The sequence below is a fragment of the Oreochromis aureus genome, linkage group 17 (genome assembly GCF_013358895.1).
Source record: "Oreochromis aureus strain Israel breed Guangdong linkage group 17, ZZ_aureus, whole genome shotgun sequence".
NCBI classification, from domain to species: Eukaryota; Metazoa; Chordata; class Actinopteri; order Cichliformes; family Cichlidae; genus Oreochromis; species Oreochromis aureus.
In genome coordinates, this window is record NC_052958.1 from 6341832 (window position 1) to 6364855 (window position 23024).

The window sequence follows — 23024 nt, forward strand, 5'->3', positions numbered from 1 at the left end:
TTCCTATAGCATAGGGAAGTTTGGGATGTGACACCAGAAAATACTGACTTCATTAGTGCTCTGTGCATGACACCCCATGTTCCTAGGCTTTAACTTTGTGTGTTTGCGATTGTAAAAGTGTTCATAGACCATTTATATTTGTGTAAGTGTTAGACAAGGTATTTAAAGAAGGGTCTCTGATAACTCAGAAGGTTAACAAAAGACAAATGGGAACAAGCTGAACATGAGTGCGTGTGCATAAGGTGGGTGGGTATGTACTGAACAATGAGCTGAGACAATAGTGTGGGCTCCAGAAAGTCCCATGGAACGTCAGCCATTTGAACTATGATGACACTTGCAGTGTGATGGAGATCAAATACACACTCATAAGGCGTATACACAATACACACAAACACATTAGGGCTGGAAAGTATAGCAATGTGAAAACTAATTACCCTGTCATTCATTAGTCATCAGAAACATGACTTAGATTAAGGAAGACAGGAGGAAAATGAATATGTTACGTATTTTATGCTGCACTTGGATTCTTGTGAAAGGCTTATTGTCTTTCTTCATTTCATATCCTCCAAATTCAACTTTATCTGTTTATGCCCCAAATCATTGTCAGATGATGATGATGACCAACAGTCTGCCACTATGGCAGTTTTGATTTTAGTGAACGAGACACTCTCATGACATGAGTGACACTATTGACCAGTGTAGCATGCAGTGTGGCCACATCACATTTTAGTACTTGCTCAAATCGCTCAGATTCCCGGCCAAGCAGGTACTAACAAAGTGTCTTGTACCAGGTACTATGACCCAATGGAAAACCCTGAAAACTGTTGCAAACCGTGCCAAGTCGATCCTAGCAGGTAGGCTACTAATGGAAAAGGGGCTTACATGCCAATATATACTCAAATAAAAAAATTATATCTTTAAATCGTGACACCTCTATCACTTTGTACCTATTATTTTAAAACTATGAATGAATTGTCTAATAGCGATGCTAAATTATCCATATCATAAATACAGAGCTACCCCTGGTTGCTAATTAGCTCATCATAGGCTAACTGCTTATTGCATTCTTATAGACGAACCATCAAGAAATCAACAAATTCACAGACATAGCAAATGCACAAACTGTCCTTTAGTGTTAGTGCCTTGATGCCCAAGACATGCCAATATTAGTTACACAGCTATCAAAAACCGAAGGATGGGTGGTTAGTTAGAAAACCCTCAGTTTGATGACATGAAGATCAATCCTGCATGTTGAAAAATTACACTTAGCCTGCGCGTTTGAATATGACTCAAAGGGTCCGTAATAAGAATTCTGATTTCAAATTTAATAGTAAGACTTTCATAATCTGGAGTGTCAAAATTCTGATACCAAAAGATGGCCAAAGTCTACATCTTTGAGACCGCAGTGGCTTTAGGAGAGCATCAGTATTTGACACCCTAGCAAAAAGAGTATGCTAGACACAGGAGAAAATCTGTATTTTAAATGCATGTATGACTACTATAGATTACCCCCAATACAGAAACAGGCTCTGGGGCAAACAGGAAATGGAGCATGGTGTGAGGTCACCACACTGCTGACTGCCCAACCATGGAGCAACTAAGCCCAAGTGTATATCACGCTAGCATTTCCCCCTGAATGGTTATGTGCTACAGCAGCTGTGGAGACTGTGATGAGCATTCGCACTAGATACTGCCTGCCAGCGCTCATTAAAATGGATAAATATACACAGAATAATGAAGTGTCTTCATTTGAAATTAAAACCATTGTAATTTGTTTGTTTGTGAAACACACTTTCTTGCCTAGAGTGTGATGAAAAAACTGATACTTCTCCTAATATGAAGCTAAATCCAGTAGCTCTTTAGCTTAGCTTAGCTTATCATTAAAAACTGGCAAGGTGTTTCCCCTCCCTTCCAGTATTTGTTCTAAGCTAAGCTAAACCAGGCTCAAATTTACCAGACAAACATAGGTGTGGAATCACTTTTATCTAAATTCCAATTCGAAATGTCAACTTTCTTCTCTAAAGCCTCTGTAACCTCCTGTAGTGAGTTAAAGATGCATATAGTTTACATTAGCAAACTTTAATAAGCCCCATCTCTTTTACTTTGCATCAAAGTGTATCATTGAAGGAGTCATCGTTGTGACACCAGCTTCTTTTAGACAAAGCTCCCACTTAGTCCTGTTTAAGAGACTGTTTGGATTTCAATTTTAGGCTGAAGTATACCCATAATTTAATTTGGGAAATTATAGCAAATCTACTTAGTCTTAATGAAGAGAGATGGAGCATTCTGGTGTGCAGCCTCACTTTGTGACAAACTGTAGGCGGCCAAGATGCTGTATTTCTTACATAAACTCTTCTATCTATTCAGAGCTCTCTCTGCTAATTAAACATAGTGACTAAGAGAAGCTCAGTAGAAAGGGCATCAAACAAACACAGACCATTGCGCTCTGTGAATGAATCATTCTCAACATTGACTGAATGCTGAGTCATGCTAAAAGACAGAAGGCCTTTTGTGTGTGTATTAGTCATTTTTAATTCACTCTATGCAAACACAGCAACAGCCGCAGGCACAGGAACCAGCATGATTTTAGCTGTGTCTGTTGATGCAGTCAGATAACTTGTTAGCTAATAGTAATTATCCCGCTAGTAGCTATTTTAGTTGTAGTGGGCACTGTTGTAACAGCTGCTTGAACAGTAGTAGTAGCAGCCATGTAAGAAGTACAAGCTGCCTCGTGGCCAGTTTTGAATTGGACTATCCGATTTGTGGCTTTGCTATCCGAGACAGAAATGGGGATGCAAACTGATATTTTACAATATTCGGCTCTCCTGTGTCCCACCGCCATCCCCAACCAATCGCTGTAGATCGCTGTCCCTTGCTGAGCCTGACTCTGGCGGAGGTTTCTTCCTGTTAAATGGGAGTTTATCTTTATCACTGTTGCCAAATGCTCATAAGGAGTCATCTGATTGTTGGGGTTTTCTCTGTATTATTGTATAGTCTTTACCTTACAATCTCAAGCACCTTGAATTGAAATTATTTCGAGAACTATAAGTACCTCAGTAACTATAAGTGTGTAGAAAGCCAGGGTGTTTAAAGAAGACAGTAAATCGATATTAAAATGAGACTAGTGTGAATATTCCTGCTTTTAAAACTAGGAAGATCACCAATGAGATAGGTTTTGTTTTTAAGGCTTATTTCACCCAAATCAGTTTCTAATGATTTGGTTCAAGTGTGACCGTGTGCCAGGACTGTGACTGTTTGAGGAAGAACACACTAGGAGGTCCAGTTCGAGCAATAGGTCAGTGCAGTGTTATATGTTACACATGTTATAATACGCACAGTAATAAGCAACATAACATTTTTTTACTTGTTTCTCTAAATCGGCGGTTGTTGGATAATCAAACATGCTATCATGATTTGAAGTAGAGTCACTAAAAACAAGTTTCAGTTCAATTCGATTTTATTTACATAGTTCCATATGACAGAAACAGTTGCCTCATGGAGCTTTATATTGTAAAGCAAAGATTCTACAATGATACAGAGAAAACCCCAAACAATCAGACAAACCCCTATAAGAAAGCACTTGGCGACAGTGGAAAGGAAAAACTCCGTTTTAACAGGAAGAAACCTCAGAAGCATGCTCAGGGAGGAGGTGAGGGGAGGGAGACAGGACACAGAGTGGTACAAAAACACATAGAGACTGAAAAGAGTGAAAAGCTTATATAAGTTCGATCTTTAATATGTTATACTGGTATGTGCATTATTGTGTTCAAATGCCTCTGTATGTTTGGTTTAGTTGGTTAATTAAAATGCCTTCAGATTGCCTGGGACAGCAGAAGAATGTTATGTTAATTAACATACCATTATCCATTTTAAATAAGCACAAACATTTAATCCAGAGCAGTGCCCGTTCTCCATTTGTGCTTTTCGACAGTTCAACCACATCTTTGCATCTTCATAACAGGCTCGTGAAGGTTAAGTTGGGGCTAATTTCCAAAATAATCTGATATATTGATTCTGGCTTTTTGTCCCCAGCACCAGTCTTCTTTGAGTGGAAATGCATGGAAGTAGTTCTAGACTGAGCATCCAAGAGTGAAGACGTCTCTGTGACTTTTTTATAGAATATCTTGGAACCTTCCTGAACACTATAAGTAGAAAAACAGTGCTGGAAAATGAGTTATACTGATATGTGTATTTATACTGAGCCCCATGCAGCACAAGTCCCAAATATGGACTTGTTGATATTATGACAGACAGGAATTTTCCTCTGAATTTCCCCCATGCTCCACACAGACACTCAGGCACACACACACAAAAGCAGAGGCAACTCCTTCCTGTCAAATACGGATCCGGCACGCGACCAAAATAAGCTCCGGCTAGAAAACAGGATGGCAGGAATACACTGGGGCTTGTCATCCTTGCATTGTCTTTGTGCGTACGTTAGGGAGAAAGTAGAAGTGTTAGGGGCCTGCCCCACTACAGAGGAAGCCAGCAGGAAGTCAGAGCCAGTTGTTTTTCTGGTTCAGTGAGTGCGCCACAGCTTGTGTGTTCATAACAATGACCCATGACTGCTCTAGACCCATGTGCTGTTAGAAAACATGGTTGGTGGTTGTGTGTGCATGGGCGGAGCTGTTACTCAAGCGTAGTCATATAACATATTACATATAATTGGATTACGTGAACCATGTTTACACAGAACAGATGCTGCGAAAAGTAACCGAGGACATATTAAAAGTGGTGACTGTATTAGGTGTGTGTGTCTGCGCTTGAGAGAGAGAGTCTGATGAGGTCAGTCCATCAGAGTCTGCCAGCGACTGAACAAACATTTACGGCAAAAAATATTTGTGTCTGCCTGTAAATTCGAACTGGCTCCCCCTCAGTTCAGTTCTGTTTGTCTTTTATTTGGCAACGGTAGGAGATGAAAGAGAGAAAGGGTAAAGTTTATCGGAGAATTGAACTGCAGCCATCCTCAGTGGAGGGAGGGAGAAAAGGGATGAAATCAAAAAGTGGGAGTAATTAGAAGAGAAGGGGGGAAAGACAAATGTTCAAATGTAACAAGGTGGGTTAAAAAAAAGCAAAGGCAATAAAAAGAGGGGAAACTAGTAGGGGATGGGTAACAAGGTGTGGATGAAAGAGATGACAGAGGTGGTGAGGTGAGGGTCACGTAACATCAACAGTGGGTGATACCAGAGGGGAGGACAGGAACTCCCGACTGGGACATCAATGCGGTGTCACCGTGGCCTAGACCCAAGTCACCCACAGGTCAGTAAAACAGCATGCAAACACAAACACAGTGAGACACAGTCACCTCAACCCACACACACAGACTCATGTAAGCACACACACAAGCTGAGACAAGTGTTTGTGGATTGTCACATATTGTGCTTAGAGAAGGACACACTCTGCCAAACACAACTAATCAAAAGTAGCTAAACAGTTCCTGTAAGTACACAGAAAGTTGAAACTTTCTTTAACCCTTTCAATTCTAGGGCATCATTTCTATTAGATTTTCTGTTAAGACTGAATAAACACTAGCAGTGGGTAGATCGATAATATCGACATTAGCCCTGGTATTGATATCAGATCGATACTGGCACGATTGGATCGATACTTCATCTAAGCTCAGGTCCACTAAATTATGTTAAATTAATGGTGTTTTTTTTGAATGAAATGAAAAAATACACCTCAAATATGCACTATCAAATGTCTGAACATTTTGTGTCTATTTTATTTATAACCCACAGCATATCTAAACAACAGACGTTCACCCAAAGAGCTTTAGAGACAGATACATTAACGTTCCAGGTTTCGAAATATGTGAAAAACTGAAAGGTGTAATTATGCGGTCAATAAAATGTGTTCAGAATTAGAATAAATTGATGATGATTCATCTAATGAGTAATGAAAATCAATCTTGGTATTGATTTCACCCATACTGGATCGATACCAAAATTTCCAGTGTCACTTGAATTTAACACACGTGTCATTTCGTGCCATCACAACCACTTTAAAAACTTGAAGTCTCCATTAAACATATGCAGGAATTGGGCTTATTATTTTTATTATTCTCTAAAATAAATATTTGAACTGGACAGTTGAACTGGAAGTCTGTTTAAGTTGAACTCAGGTGCAGATGTGAATACGGTAATCATACTTGCGTGCAGATCCGAACAACCACACCAAGTCCCTCTGGAGGAGGTTGTTCCAAATGAAGTCCAGAGTGGCTCATTTATGGTGCATAATCCAACCGTGTTCTGGCCCAACTAACAGGTAGTTCTATGCTGTGTGTTTGAACTAAACACCTTCGAGGTATGCTTTGCATTCTGGGATGTAGCAAAGGTGTATATACAAGTGAAACCATAGCAGCGAGCCAAAATTATTCCCCAGATAAATACGAACACTTATTTATAACCTATTTTTGGGAGCTGTATAGTTATAAATAAAAACAGAATGCAATGATTTGCAAACCTGATAACCTCAACCCAATTTACAGCCATTTACAACAGAACATCAGATTTTTAAACTGAGACATTTCGCTATTTCATTAAGACGGGCCCCAAAAAAAGTTGGGACGGGGGCAACAAAAGGCTGAAAAAAAGTAAGTGGTGCTAAAGGAAACAGCTACAGGGACATATTGCAGTTATTAGGTTAGAGCAGCTTAGAAAGGCAGAAGAAAACATCAACATCAAACATCAAATTTTGAAGACTTTGAATAGCTCGTCATCTGCAGTACATAATATCAATAGATTCAGAGAGAGAAATCTCTGTGCGCAAGAGGCAAGGCTAAAATTCACTGTTGGATGACCGTGATCTTCAGGACGTCAGGCCACACTGCATTTTTAGTTTCTTTCATTTTCTATACGATTTTTCTAAAATTCAAACGGCTCCTAATTATTCAGTTTTTCAGACAAAAGCCCCCCTCATAGCAGCCGTGCTTAATAGCAGTCCAGGTTCACTGACCATATAAAATATGTGTTTGCCTTTGTGTGCATGTATGTGTGTATGGATAATCACAAACATTTCTTCTCCCCTGTGTTTGAACATGTGTGCAGTTAAACAATCAGCACCTCTTAGCATTTGAACTTGATTTAATCTGCAGTGGAAATCAAACAAACAAGCCCATTGTAGCTGGAACCCGAGCGCTCTACCAGGCAGCGGGCGGAGGCGTATGTGTGCATTTGTGTGCATTAATTACTTTTGTGCATGTTTAAGAAGCCTGTATTTATCCAAGCATCCAAACTCCCTTCTGGGATGCATCTGTTTGTGTATCTATAGGAGTGAGATAGTAAGCACAGAAAGAGAGTAAACACTACTGCACGTGCTCAGTAGCATTTTCCGCCACTCCCTCATCACCGGGAAGCTTCACAGAGCAGCAGTGCACAAACACTTGGAAAGTGGAAATGTAAACACACTTGCACCTCACATTCAAATACTTGTGTGTTTGCCAGTATGCTCGTGTACAAGGATATCCCTTCTCCAAGCACTGGAACAACTAAGGAGGCGCATGAGAAAATACTGACCCTCCCTCTGGGTCCTCTGAGTCATATCTCTAGCATCTCAATAGCAGTTTATATTAGAACAACTGTGGGTGTGTCTCCACCATACAAGCATTAAGTTTTTATTATGGCCCCAAATGTGTGAGATACCTGATGTTTCTTTAATTTTTACATAGTATGGCACAACATTGATATACAAATGACATATAAACCAAAAGATTAAGGAGATGCATGTGCTGTATTTTTTTATATATATATATATATATATATATATATATATATATATATATATATATATATATATATATATATATACCAGCTACTGGTAGACAGAACAGTCAGCCGAGACTGCAAGACCAGGCTGACCAACCTGTGCACTGCCTGGATTGATTACAAGAAGGCCTATGACTCAATGCCCCACAGCTGGATACTGGAATGCCTAGAATTGTACAAGATCAACAGGACCCTAAGAGCTTTCATCAGGAACTCAATGGGGATGTGGCGTACAACACTAGAGGCCAACTCCAAGCCCATAGCACAAGTCACCATCAAGTGCGGGATCTACCAAGGAGATGCTCTGTCCCCACTGCTGTTCTGCATAGGCCTGAACCCCTTCAGTGAGATCAGACAAGACTGGCTACGGGTACCGACTATGGAACGGAGCAGTTGTCAGCCACCTCCTGTACATGGATGACATCAAGCTGTATGCCAAGAGTGAACGAGACATCGATTCACTGATCCACACTACCAGGCTATACAGCAATGACATCGGGATGTCATTCGGGCTGGAGAAGTGTAGTCGGATGATAACAAAGAGAGGGAAGGTAGTCAGAACTGAGGGGATCGAGCTACCAGAAGGCAACATTGCAGACATAGAGGACAGTTACAAGTACCTGGGGATCCCGCAGGCGAATGGGAACCATGAAGAGGCCGCTAGGAAAGCTGCAACCACCAAGTACCTGCAGAGGGTCAGGCAAGTCCTGAGGAGTCAGCTGAACGGTAAGAACAAGATCCGGGCCATCAACACCTACGCCCTGCCCGTGATCAGGTACCCTGCTGGGGTAATAGGCTGGCCAAAGGAGGAGATAGAAGCCACTGACATAAAGACAAGAAAGCTCCTTACCATGCATGGAGGGTTTCACCCCAAGTCCAGCACCCTGAGGCTGTACGCTAAGCGGAAGGAAGGGGGCCGAGGACTGGTGAGTGTCAGCACCACAGTCCAGGATGAGACAACGAACATCCAAGAATACATTGGGAAGATGGCCCCAACTGACCGAGTGCTCAGTGAATACCTCAGGCAGCAGAAACCCAAGAAAGAGGAGGGAGACGAGGAACCATCATGGAAGGACAGGCCCCTGCACGGTATGTACCACCGGCACATAGAGGAGGTGGCTGATATCCAGAAATCCTACCAGTGGCTGGACAAAGCTGGACTGAAAGACAGCACAGAGGCACTAATCATGGCAGCACAAGAACAAGCTCTGAGCACAAGATCCATAGAGGCTGGGGTCTACCACACCAGGCAAGACCCCAGGTGCAGGCTGTGTAAAGATGCCCCTGAGACAATCCAGCACATAACAGCAGGGTGCAAGATGCTAGCAGGCAAGGCATACATGGAACGCCATAGTCAAGTGGCCGGCATAGTGTACAGGAACATCTGTGCCGAGTATAACCTGGAAGTCCCGAGGTCAAAATGGGAGATGCCCCCAAGGGTGGTGGAGAATGACCGAGCTAAGATCCTGTGGGACTTCCAGATGCAGACGGACAAAATGGTGGTGGCTAACCAACCGGACATAGTGGTGGTAGACAAACAGAAGAAGACGGCCATAGTGATCTATGTAGCAGTCCCGAATGACAGCAACATCAGAAAGAAGGAACATGAGAAGCTGGAGAAATACCAAGGGCTCAGAGAAGAGCTCGAGAGGATGTGGAGGGTGAAGGTAACGGTGGTCCCCGTGGTAATCGGAGCACTAGGTGCGGTGACTCCCAAGCTAGGCGAGTGGCTCCAGCAGATCCTGGGAACAACATCAGAGATCTCTGTCCAGAAGAGCGCAGTCCTGAGAACAGCTAAGATACTGCGCAGGACCCTCAAGCTCCCAGGGCCTCTGGTAGAGGACCCGAGCTTGAAGGATAAAACCACCTGCAGGGGCGTGCTGGGTGTTGTTGTTTTTATGTATATATATAAAACCTATTGCTTTGCTTAAATGCTAGCTGGAAAACAGTGGAAACAGTAATCATAAAAAGTCAAACAAGTGTTGTCAACTGGCTGAATTAGTGACAACAGTTGATTGATAAATTTAATCATTCAGTAATGTATTTTTTGCTGTCTGGAGCACAGGAGTGATACATTAAAGGCATTCAACAAATTTTCATGTCATAAGGGGGAACTTGCCAAAATTGAAACTATGAATTTAACGCGTCCAAACCCACTGCAGTGGCTTTGAGAAAGTGAGATATAGAAATGGCACCGTAAAGTTAGATTCTAATGTTAGCTTGCTAACATGCTAACGATAACACAGCTAATGTGCTCACATTTAGTAATTATAGGGTTTTATTAGGTTCAGTATCTACAGAGGCTGTTCGTCTCTTACTCTACTCAACCTGGTTGCAATTCTTGAAGATAGTGTTGACAAGATAGGCGTCATGAATATATATAAGTGAGCTCAGCTAAATGGTTGAAGGATTTATACACCCTCTAGATTAAAAAACTCATAGTTTTGTTCTTTAGTTTTTTTCAAATATGGTATTGATTAATTGTCTAAGCTGAAATTGCTAAATACTCATGTAATTTAGATGGTCCAACAAAGTAAATAGAGAGTTGGTAGTGGTGGTTCAGTTTCATAGTTATCAACTGGCTACTGCTTGTTTGGTGCATGAACTCAAAATGTAAGCAAGCGCTTGAGCCAAGAGCTCAAAGCCAAGTGGCTTGTGATGCTATGATATTCCAAAAAATTACAAACGATAATAAAAAGTATAAAATATAACCAAACCCCATGAAAATCTAAATGAATCTTTTTCTAATATATTGACAATATTGCACTTGTTACTTAAAAAAGTAGCTAATCGCACATTATCTGTTTCTGTTCTTTTTAAAGTATTGTATTAGGTTACATAATTACTGTCTGGAGAAATTAACTTGTTACACTGCTTGTAAAGTTACTGTTCTGTTACTCTGTAACAAGTCCTGATACATATGACTTACAGGATTACCAGATAACCATAGGTCACAGTCCCACACACTGACACAAATCCCTATCCTAATGATGACAGACATGTAATCTTTCTTTTAGTCTTTGCATAAAAACACAAGCTGACAACACAAAGCAAAGTTTTAAACCACAAAGAAATTTCAATGAGATTGTCACTGTGACGCTAATGTAGAAAAATGTGCAGGTCAAATTTGAGGTTACAGTGTTACAAGCCTGACTCCACATCACTGCCTTTGTTACCCGCTGAAGATCAGACTCAGGCTGCTGGGCTGGCATTGGCATGCACTCAACTTTACTGTACCATCACTGTGGGTTCTTTGCTAGCTTTGACTTAGCTTGCGGTCTGTGCAGATGCTTCCAAAGAGCCCACGTTTTGTTAGCTGCACACTGCAGTTGTTTTTGTCCGGGACACACCATCATGGCATTGTCCTTTTATGCAATAAATATAAAACTTTAGTTCGCATCTCCACTCCTCAAAAGTTGTAGACCATCCACAAGTTTCCCAATTTCCTGTACATAACCTCAAATCACCTAATTGTTGCAAATGTGGTGAAAAAAACATCATGTTGAATGTTTTTCTATCAGCCCATTTCTATCAGCCCATCAGCCCATTGACGTGAATCAAACTGTAATGTAAATACTGGATTTACCACAGTAATGTGTTACCCACAATGATTAAAAAGAAACAAAAACACATGTTGACTCCTATGAAGGAGTCATATTCAGAATTCCCCATAAATACAAGTTACACATGACAGAGAGTTCTTCTGTTTAGGGTGTAAATGTGCATATTTGAAGATGATGGGTTCTCAATGCTGTAGACATTTGGCTATAGATCATTTAAAGTACAACATGAAAAGTAAAAAGATCAACGATGTTTTAAGCAAATTGTTACCATAACTGTTGAGACATTTAACTGTAAAGCACAGAAATGAAACTTAGAGTCTAGTGGTAACATCCGATCAAACATGAGACTAATGTGTGAAACCAAAGGTCCATTTCTCATGGATAAAAATTGAGTTCATACTCAGCTGAATACATTTCTACATCACATTTCTCTCAAACCTTTAAAAGTCCCCCACGGATTCTGTTTGCTTGCATCTTTTCTTTCACGGCTGCTGTAGAGAAATCAATAAGCCGAGAACTTTCTTACCTGAGCACACATTATAAAGCGAGAGGGTTGTATAATACATTGTGTTTTGCCTGTGACCCTCAGAAAACAGTTTTGCTTGCCTTAGGTGAATTTGTGAGTCTATCGAACATTTTTAATGTTTGTTTTTTGTTTTGTTTTTTTGATGAGTAAATATGGCTGCATATTTACTCATCAGAAAACATGCGATGCATAGCCACAGTAAAATCATGAAAGATTTCTTCCGCAAGGAGTTAATGGTCTATCCAAGCGAACTCAGTGCAAAGTTTTGTTTTAGAATTTTAACAGTTTTGCTCTTCTTAGACTCCTGTTTTTTGGTGGGTTTTAAATGCCCTGCTAACCATAAACAGTAGTCATGAACAGGTCCCCAGTGTGTTTTCAGTGGAAAATATTAAATCTTTTGCTCCACGATCCACCCCCAGCGTCATCCCTGAAGTTCATTAACAAGCAAACGTCTTGTGGGTTTCCTCTTCTCCATCAATCATTGTAACCAAACTATTCCTGTTGTTGCAAAGATTTTCCACTTAGCACTTTGTGTTTACTAATTAATCCCACATACTGCTGCAGCAGCACTTTGGCAATGCAGAATAGGACGAACAGCAGAGGAGAGGGCAGAAAAACAGAGAGGTAATGATTTGCAGTCACTGCCTGGAAGACGCTGACGAGGGAAAGGAGGCATTAGGAGAAGTCAAGGCTTTTGATTTGTCTGTGTCAACAGTCTCGACCTGCAATAGGCTCGCAAAACCACAGATATGCAGCGATATCCAAGCACACCCATAAATTTACAGACCAGAGACATAAGTGCAGACACACAAGCGCAGAGGATGGGACAAATAAATATTCACACAGTTTGAAGCACAAACATGGGGTGGGAGGGGGGGTCTTCTATTGGCCTGATGTATCGATCCCAGAGCTTTGCTGCTACACTCCCAGCAGCCATTAATTCACTGAGTCAAAGGGAGGAACAGACTGTATACGCATCTCTGCGGATGATGACTAAGCGTCATTCATCAGACAGGGAATGAAAAACAGACATACTGAGAGTGTAGATGATACATAATTAAACCAATTATCACATGACCAGACAGATATTCACATGCATGTATGACTGAATTTCACGCCTTTTTTTAACATGGGGTTGGGGCCCATCAATGTGGTATAATTTCAAAGAGCAAGTTCAACGTTATTCTTCTGCCAATGCACAAGATGAATTATTTAATTATAAATAATAAAAAGTAACATGGTTCAAACTAGAATGATAGAAGGCATCCTTAGTGTATTGTTTCAGTATGACACCTCAATGAGAAGTCTTTCCCATAGCAGACACTAACAAACAACCAATTTCTGTTTACCCGCTGACCTGCTGATGTCGATTACTGGAGCACAGTCACATAAAGCCAGTATTAATCGCATTAGTTGTGTTCTGTATTCCCTGCCAAAACACAACAAGAAAATTATTACGATTATTAATGGTTTTTAATATTTAAGTCCCTGTGATGGACCAAGCAGCAAAGGAAACTCAGGCACAGGTTAAAGTCCAAAAAAAGATTTTTTTATTTAACCCCAAAACACAGTTGGTTAAATCATACAAAAAAAAAAAATCAAAATCTTGGGCCAATAAAAGAGGCCAAAATAACAGAACTCTACTCAAAGTTAACAACAAATAATACTGATAACTCAAACAAACTGACCTGCCTGAACAAGACAAAGGGGAAACTTAAATAATCGCTGATCAGCCCACAAAAACACAAAAAGGGGTAAAACACACAAAACCTAACTGGAACTAATATAACAAACTCCAATTCCCCCCCATGATCCCGAGTTATGGAATGAGCCAATTTGCAGTTTTCCATCTAGGCTTGCTCCGCCCACTTTCCACCTCTTGGCTCCTCAATGACTGGAGCAGCTGCAACTAAGGTAACTCAGAAAACAAAGACACTAAAGCATACATAACACTGTAAACTAAAATGTGCGGACTTATTTTAGAATACAGTGTTATGTGAGTATGTGAATTAATTCTAAACCAAAACCAGTTATTTATTGTCCTGTAAATTAAACCTTATATTTAAAGAAAGACAAATGTGAATGCAGTGTTATGTGTAAGCCTCTACACTGATATTACCACTGTGTGGCTGTAACTGCAGCCATCCAAGTTCCCTCAAATCAGAAATAAAGAAATAAATCATACAGAAACAAATCCTTTTAAAATTTTACATGTAGACAAGAATAAAGAATGTATTTTAGAAGTATTTAACTGTAACAGAGCAGAGATAGAATACGCAACGGTATGTGAGATAAAAATCTAATCTTAGAGTCTTAGAATCACACAAAGACTCCTTGTCAATGTAAAAAGGCACTTTACTCAAACAGGGTGCATTAGCGGCCTCGTCATAATGCTACAGTGCAACAAAACAACGAGTCTCATTATTTTTCAGATTCTAATTAAACATAAGAATGCACACTTACAGCATTATGGGAGCAAAAAGATGAAGCAATGCTCGTTTACATGTTGTGAGAGAAATTGCAGCAATGGTTTAAAACAGCATAAAAAAAAAAATCACACCAATCCCACTAGTACGTAACCAACACAGTATTTATCGGCCTTAAATTTGATTAACACATAACACATGAATTCAAAAATCGCAAAACTTTATTTTTAACGATTTGCTACATTTAAGAAAAGTTAACAATAAATTTAATGTGGTTTCTGGTCCAGATGCTGCGCTATATCAGCTATATGTGTTGGTCAAGCAAAACAAATAATTTTAAGATGTTACAGTGAGCTCTGGGGTATTCAAAGAAATGCATTGGGACATTGTGCTATATTTTCTTGTAGCTTGCAGTTCAGTTTAGATTCTCAACCCTATATCTTTCATAGGCACCTCAGGCTTTGCCTTACATTCACCAGCACAGCAGCGTGCTGACAAAAATTAATATACCTCCTATTCCCTAACCAGGAGTTATGCATTCAGCCTCCATCAAAGATGTTTAACATACAATAGTAAAGTACAGTAAATCTCAAGCACATCAAATTTCACAAGGTTTTATATTTTCTGGAAGCTATAGCCCTTTATTGTATACACTATGAGGCAAATGGATACCATTCTGTATGGATAAATAGTTTCTTTGACTGGAGGGGTGTTTAGAGAAATAATTTATCAGCCTGGGGTAGCTACGAGGGAGCCTTAAATTGGTTACACTTCAGTTTAAGCACAAAGCTATAATGAATATAAAATGATCATATGGCACATTAGGTGTTCCTATGATGAACTTTTAAATGATGTAAGCTAATTGTCTGGTTTATAGAATCATCTTTGTGATTTCATGTATTCTTTATTAATGTAATGTATTTCTACAGCACTGTTTTGGGGTGAAAAAAGCTACAGGGAGGATTTCTCTGCCAGAAATATTTATTTTCATTTATATTATTTGCAGTTTTGTAAGCTTTAGGTAACATTTTAGTTAGGTTGAGGAAAAAAATGGTGGTTTGTGCTACAAAAGCACGTTTGATTGCATAACTTCATTAAAGACTGAAAATTCTCTTCACACAATAAATCAGTCACGTCCTTATTTGTGATATTTCCTTAAGAACTTTAAGATGATGTCTCACAAATTGTGTCTTGTGTCAATTTCATATATACTTCTGAAGACCTGATGCAAAATGTCCAGTTCTGTCCAGTCTCATAATAGTAAGGAATACTTCCAAAAGAAAAAAAAATTCCCAGAACTACATCAACTTTGGGCTTTGGATCGACTCCAAAAGTAAATCACTTCTCACTTATGCCTAGCTCCACCCCTTTTAAAGACTTTCTGGAAATATCTCCATAACATTTTAGGTAATCTTTTTTTTTTCTTTTTTTTTTGTCTGTCCCATTTGGTTCTTTAGCCGTCAGAATTGTTGTCTGAAGACCAACAAGGATACCAAATGGATTTATTTTGCCAAATGGATCATCATGGCATTGCCGTATTGGTCCATTTGATCAAACTTTGTTGTTATTATTTATTTTATTTTCAGCTGTTACAGATGGGACAGACATGACTGGGGGATAGGAAAGGGAGAAAGAAAGAGAGGAAGGAAAAGAAAACAGAAGGAAAAGGGACAGTGAGAAAGGGCACTTACAAAGACAAAGAGAAAGAAAAAAAAATCTCCTGGATCACCTGTTGAGAGAAAAAAAGAGAAGACAAGCAAAAAAAACCAAACAAAAACAAAGCAACATACTAAACACAACACCATCACGTTAATCTAGCTGAGTGTGAACAGCAGTAAATACTAAATATTGAAAGTTGTTGTGCAGCACGCAGGACAGACAGCGCACAATGTGCTTTGAAGTAGCAGCTAAGAAAGGTGTAGTTTATGTCTCACGAACAGTGAACACCCGTGTGCACACCTGTGTGGCTCAACGCGCTGTATACAAAAGGTTTCCCCATGTAACGGTCTGCTAGAGGGTGTGGAGGCCCATAGCCCCGTCCCCAGGGCATGAAGCAGGCATGGAGGAGATCCAGGCTCCAGACATCCAGAGGCCCCAGAGTGCGAGAGCCCAAGGAGTACCACCGGAGGGGCATCCGTGCCACCCTCCTGGGAAGGGCTGAGGAGATCCCCAGGCGAGGGGTCACCCAGTAGCCACGGAGCAGAAGCCAGAGGGGCTGCACTGGCGTGCCCGCCGGCTCTGCCGGCAGCCAGCTGTGCCAGAGTGAACCGAGTTGCAGGCCCGAGGCTGGAGGCCCGAGGGCCCCTTTGCCCGGAAGAGGCCTGACCAAGCGACAGGCACCGGGCCCCGCCAAGTAGCCACCGGGAGTGAGCTGGTGCATACCTGAGCGCCCAGCCCGGACACCAAGAACCACCAATGCACCAACCCCTGAGGGCATCAGTTACCAGCAGGGAGTGTGGTGAGGGAGATAGGCCTCCACACTTGGAGGGCCTGGGAGTACCAGGGAGGTGGAGTCTAAGACCCGACCTGACATATAGACACAGACAAACAGGCACACACAGACATAAACATGCTTTCCCACCCTCATGCACACATATACAAACACTCAGCACTAACCCAACGTAGGGATAGACATAAATGGACATGTGCACACAATCATACTCCCAAACATACTCTATGCCCGGGTCCAGGTACCCTCGCCCCCCAGAGGGAAAGCGGCACCAGACCCAAGAGATGTGACCCTTTCCCCGGGGTGGAGGCAAGCAGACCGCCCCAGGCTCCGCAGCCGCAGGAGGCCAATCGGACAGCCAACACCTCCTCCCAGCCCCCGCCCGATGGCTAGTAGAGAACAGGGGTGTGTGAAGACCCCATACCTCCCTCCTCCCGCTCATGTGTAGTGTTGCTGCGTGTTGTTCTAAAGTGCATTTAAAACAAGGGAAGGCATGGCGCTGCTGCCAGAGAGCAGCAGGTGTTAGCACGCCCTCCCGAGAACCCTCAATGTCTACATGGATTTAAAATTGAGAGGTGGGCACCGCGCGCCAGAGGTAGGGTTGAATACACAGACCGTCCTCTGGGCGCCGTTAACGTGGTCACCCTCAAGGCCCTATATATATATGTGTGTGTGTGTTATGAGAGTGTGAATAATGTGGATGTCTAAGTTGTGAAATAAAATTGAGGCACAGGTGGCCAGAAGGGGACAGAGGGGGGAATGCCTCCCCTGCACCCTGGTGACACACCCGCACCCCAAGGCCCTACCTGTGTGGGTGGGTGTGGTGGAGTGGGAAGAGGGAGGCAGCCGGGATGGGGAGGAAAAGAAGGAGGGCAAGATGCCTCCTTGAGGGCCAACTCCCCGCTGACCCCAGTAGGCACCCCGTCCTCTAGTACCCACCAAGGCAAGGGAGCCCAGGCCCATCCAGACCGGGGCCTATGGCAGCAGCACCGCTAAGCCCCACAGGACCTGGGGAAGCCCACCCCACCCCACCGCAGAGGAAACTATACCCACCCCAACATTCAATCATCTCCAGACTACACAAGACAACAGACACCCAGGTTAGGTTTATTCTCCACCTCTCCTGTGTCTCTCCCCCACCTGCAGAGTGGACTTCTGCAAGGATGGAACAACCTCCCTGCCAGTTGAAGAGTCCCCCAGTTAGGCCGATGCACCAGAGGCCCCCCCCCCCACATTTTAGGTAATCTGATGATTATCAGAGTCGATTAATCTGATAGAAAATATAAAACTAAATTACATAATTTTCCCATAGTTGGAAAAAAAGGTATATACTTTTTCAAGGTTAACTGTTTTGGCAGCTATTGAGGCTAAACGATTGAAAACAAATGTCACAATAAGCCAAACATGCCAACCCTTTGTAAACTTCAAATATCTGAGCCGGCGAGAACAGCGAACTCCCGGCACATCGTTTCAAACCCTCGCTGTCTTTCGCTACTCAGGTTAAACATGATATATAAGTCACTTTGATAACTTAAACATGTTATTGTTTGGCTTTTTTCAGTGTTTTATTTGTTCGTGAGTAAATCGGTTTGGCTGAGATTGAAGTTATTAGATTAGATTAAATAAAACTTTCCCTCGGGAGGGTTCCTCCAGGGGTTTTCACACAGCTGAATAAACGTCAAACAGAAAACTGATTAAACAGAAGTGTGAGATGGTTGAAAATTTACGTCAGCGTCCGGTTATATTTTAGATAGCAAGGAGCAGACAGCTGAGTTTCACTCCACCGAGAGAGCTCATAACGTAATTCTGACCGTCCAATTTCACAGTCGCTCATTTCCGGTCTACCTGGCTTTCAGAGGACCCCGCCCACTTAGACCGCGAAGGCCGGATCCAACCTCTGAATTTGGACACCCCCATGTTTTCTGGCCGGACAATAATAACGGTGCACTTATTACAATTAACTTATTTTATCCGATAAATAAACACTGTAAAATTCAAGTTTTTTCTATATATATATGTATATGTATACCACTCCCCCCGCCCCCGCCAACAGCCCTTTTCAATGTCTCCCTAATTCTGAGGTCTCAAGGTTGGCAAGCATGCAATAAGCTTTCAGAAAGTGAAGTTTCACAATATGAAAGCCTGCATTAAACTACAACTTGTGCATTTGTTTTTCTTACTATACATATTGACATCATAGACAATATAAAAACATAAACATACCCTCCAGGTCAGGAAAATTAAGCTAATGCTAAAGTTCCTTAAAGCTGTGTTCTGTCTGAAAGCCACTAGATTAGCTGTGGTTGCTTAAAGTCTTCTAGTCCTGTAGAAGTTTATGAGAAAGCAGCAAACACTTTCCTGATGTGTTTATGGTCTCTGTCACTGAGTTTGGGTCATACTGATTAAAAAATCTGTTTTAGAAAGCTAAGTCATACCATGTTTCGAAATCATGTATTATTTGTGGTATGAAATTGCAAACTCATCGGCTAATCACAAGTCACTGACAACCAAGATGGTACTGATGGAAAGATATTGGGAAAACCATTTCCAATATCTTTTCTATTAGAAGATGGAAATGGAGTGATTAATAAAAAATAAATGAATAAAAAGACAAGTTCCAAAAGGAATTAAAATCCAAACCAATGCCACCTTTAATGTGGTCTACTGTAGCTGCTGTGCTGCTATATAGCTTGCTAATGTTAGCATGTGCCTTGATGCTTTTGCCAGTCACTTCTCTCCTGGCTGCAAACACAGAGTAGAAATAAATGAAATGATAAAAGGAAAGCAATAGCAGTCTTCACACATCTGATGGTTTCTCACTTTCTCTAAGAAGCTCTTAGCTCTGTGGCTGTGCTAATGTACTTTAAAGAGCAATGCTGTCCTGCTGTTGTTGCTGTGACATGTCAAAGCACTTGTGGGGTCAAGTGCTTTGACACTTCTGTGTGTATGTGGCTTTTTAAACCTGTATCCTTGTATGTTTCTGCCCTTAGAGGTGCAAGTGATTATACATATTATAAAGCGCCTTGAGGCGACTGTTGTTGTGATTTGGTGCTATATAAATACAATTGAATTGAATTGAATTGAATATGCATGCATTTAAGTATACATAGCATTATCATAGTATCTATGGGTGGGTGTTTGTGTGTGGGTGTGCCATGTGTGCATCAGCAGGTAAATTCTAAAGGATGACAGGGATCAATAGTGCATTAAGCCCCATCACAGCTGCTTGCCCTGGAGACAGACAAGAGGAGCAGAGGGCTGAGAATGCTCTCTAGACCTTTCTTTCACACTGGAAAAGAGACAGACAGGTGGAGAAAGAGACGGTGATGGATATATTGATTAAGAAAGCGAGAGACAGAGAAAGGGGCAGGAAAATCATAGAAAATCCTGTAGAATGGAGAGGGACAGAAGAAGAAAAACGAACAGAATGTAAATAAAACTAAGAAAACAACTGGCAATCACAGAAAAGGGAGCAGATGGATCAGGTTGAGAGAGGGTGGGGCTCTGAAGGAAAATATGGGGCAATGAAATAAGAGAGAGTCGACTGCTGAGCTCTCAAGCGGAGAACTGCAGCAAAATTGGAATTTCATTCCTCATAGGGCAGACAACCATACATCAGCCCTTCATTGTCTCATCAAAACATTTAATGTCTCATTTCTGACACACGAAGAAGAAGAAGAAGAAAAGATGGATCTATAATACAGTCATGAAACAACCTTGTACAATCTTCAGTGTGAAGGTTCTCACACATCTTTTCAGAGTCTCTCTTCTGAAACATCTCTGTTCATCAAAATTATGTAATTAAAAGAATGTTTTGTAATAATAATTTAAAATAATCTGTATGCCCTACGCCCTACAGTGGCTTAGGCGTAACTCCACACCTTTGCCTCGTTAAGTATAAAATCTGTGAATTTGCAAAATTGTACCGCGTCACCCTTTGTGAGGAATTCGTGGTACCATGTTTGTGACTGTTTGCATAATTGAAGGATTATGGGAGTGCAGCTTACACAGATGTGCTTGTGTGCGGTCCTCTACAAAACCAGCAGAGGATGGCGCTATGCATGGGTCGAATTCTGAACCGGAGCAATAGGGAAGCTCACTATATAAAGGGAGAAGCTGGAAAAAAACATCAAGATTAAAACAACAGGGTGAAAAGTATAAACAGTTGCTAAAACTTTTCATTTTTTAAAGACTTGGTTTCACTTCAGATATGACTTTGGTCTCCTGAGCTGTTGACTGGAGGATAAAAAGCAGAGCTAGCATGGGCAGCCCACAGACCTATTCTTCCACATATTTTTGAGACTGCCCCCTGGTCACTGCCTGGTCAAAATGGAGATTTTTTTTTAACAGTGAGAGGAAACCCTGGTGTTTGTTAGCTCAAACATGTTAGCCCTACCCGAAAAATTGACGGAATTTGTTGCTTAGGTTTGTCACATATGGTTGTCTGCTTCTTGTGGCGTGACTGTTATATCTCTCACATTTTTTCGTGCATGTCATGGTCCCCGTGCCTCGCTGGCTGACCCCGTGCTAGGCAACATGTTTTATTTTGTTTTTTGCTCCCTCTCTCTCTCTCTCCTCTGCTGGGGCGGTGCTCATTATGGGCTCCTGCCCCTGGCCCACGCACCTGTGTTCAATCACCACACCTGCTGCTGATCCCCAGTAATCCTGAGTTCTACTTAAGACGATGGTCCTACGTTACTCATCGCTGGATCATTGAGCAATCTGCGTCAGTCAACCTGTTACTTGAAAACTTGAATTTGTGAGTTATCGTTTGAGTCTGTTGCTAACTGAAGCTTCTGTGTGTGTAGATCTTTCCTGGACCTGTCCCTGCAAACCTGAAAACCCCACAAACGAGTGTGGGGAAGGATGAGAGGCTGCAGGGGAGAGTGGAGGGTAATTTTGAGAGGAGTGGAGCGTGTTTAGATCCCTTCCTTTTCCCCACGGTCCACACCTGAGTCCTTTTAGGGACTCTGACAGTGCATTTTTTTAAAATTCATGTGGATAAGTTAATACAGCCGAATACCGTATTGTCAGAAGAGCTCTTTAGCTGAGCACAATCATAAAAAAACATGTAATTTAAACGAAATACAAACCCTAAAACAACAGGCGAACTCTAAAGAGCAGCCAGTGACATAAATGAGAGCGTACGTCCATTCTAGTGGAATCTGCCAGCAGACCGGGTGCCAGCTGTTTGGCTCTGGAATAATCTAGGTTAAGATGTTTAGTCCCATTTTCTCCTCTAAGCCCTGATCTGAAGAGACCCTTGACAGCTCTTTTCTTTTTCTCCTTCTGTCAAAGTCCTTTCGGCACCACATTTCTACTCACAAGTATTAGCATTTAAGTTAAACTGCCACGAGAGTTTAACAACTTGAGGATCTGTTGAGGACTCTGAAGGATACTATCAAAATAAAATGCATTAATCCTTTTTTAAGCATGTTTATTCTCGCCATTTAGAGATGATATAATAACCAAATTATCTTGTGTAATAGATACAAATAAAAACACACAAAGATAAATCCAATCAATAGGTCTTTTTAGACGTGCTGTAAAGTCAGAAATTTAAACCTATATCACATATTGATGCTCCTGATAGCTTCAGCCTAATGTAATGTGATAGTAAGAGTGTGGTGCATTCATAGTAAAAAGAAAACGGTTAATTATCAGTATATATTAGTACATTTAAGATCCATTATTCTGAAGTAAGAAAGATTATTCACAAGTGCAAGGTTCAAGAAAGTTCCCAGTTTTCCAACGAGTGGATGCCCCAGCATATTTAAACCTCTGAACTTCTGGAACAGTGTCCTTTGGACAGACAAGACCAAAGTGGGCATGTTTGGCTCTAATGCACAGCACCAGCAAAGCAGTACAAAACACCTCATAGTAAGCACGGTGCTGGAAAGGTGACAGTTTCTTTTGCAGCCACAGGACCTGGGCATCTCGTGGTTGACCATGAAGTCCCCTGAATTACCCAAGTATTCTAGAGTCAAATGTGAGGCCGTCTGTCCAACAGCTAAGTCTGGGCCAAAACTGGGTCATGCAACATGACAATGATCCCAAGCATAGCAGCAAATCTACAAAAAATGGCTGAAAAAAAGAAAAGAATCAAAGAGTTGGAATGACCCTATAAAGCTCCAGATTATGACAGGACCTTAAGAGAGCTGTGCATGAACCTCAGTGAACTGAAGCAACGCTGCAAAGAAGAGTGGGCGAACTGAGCGACTGATATAGTCACACAGAAAGTCATTACTTCAAATTCCTTCATGTTATAGCTAGTAAAAGTGGGGTGTACTTAAT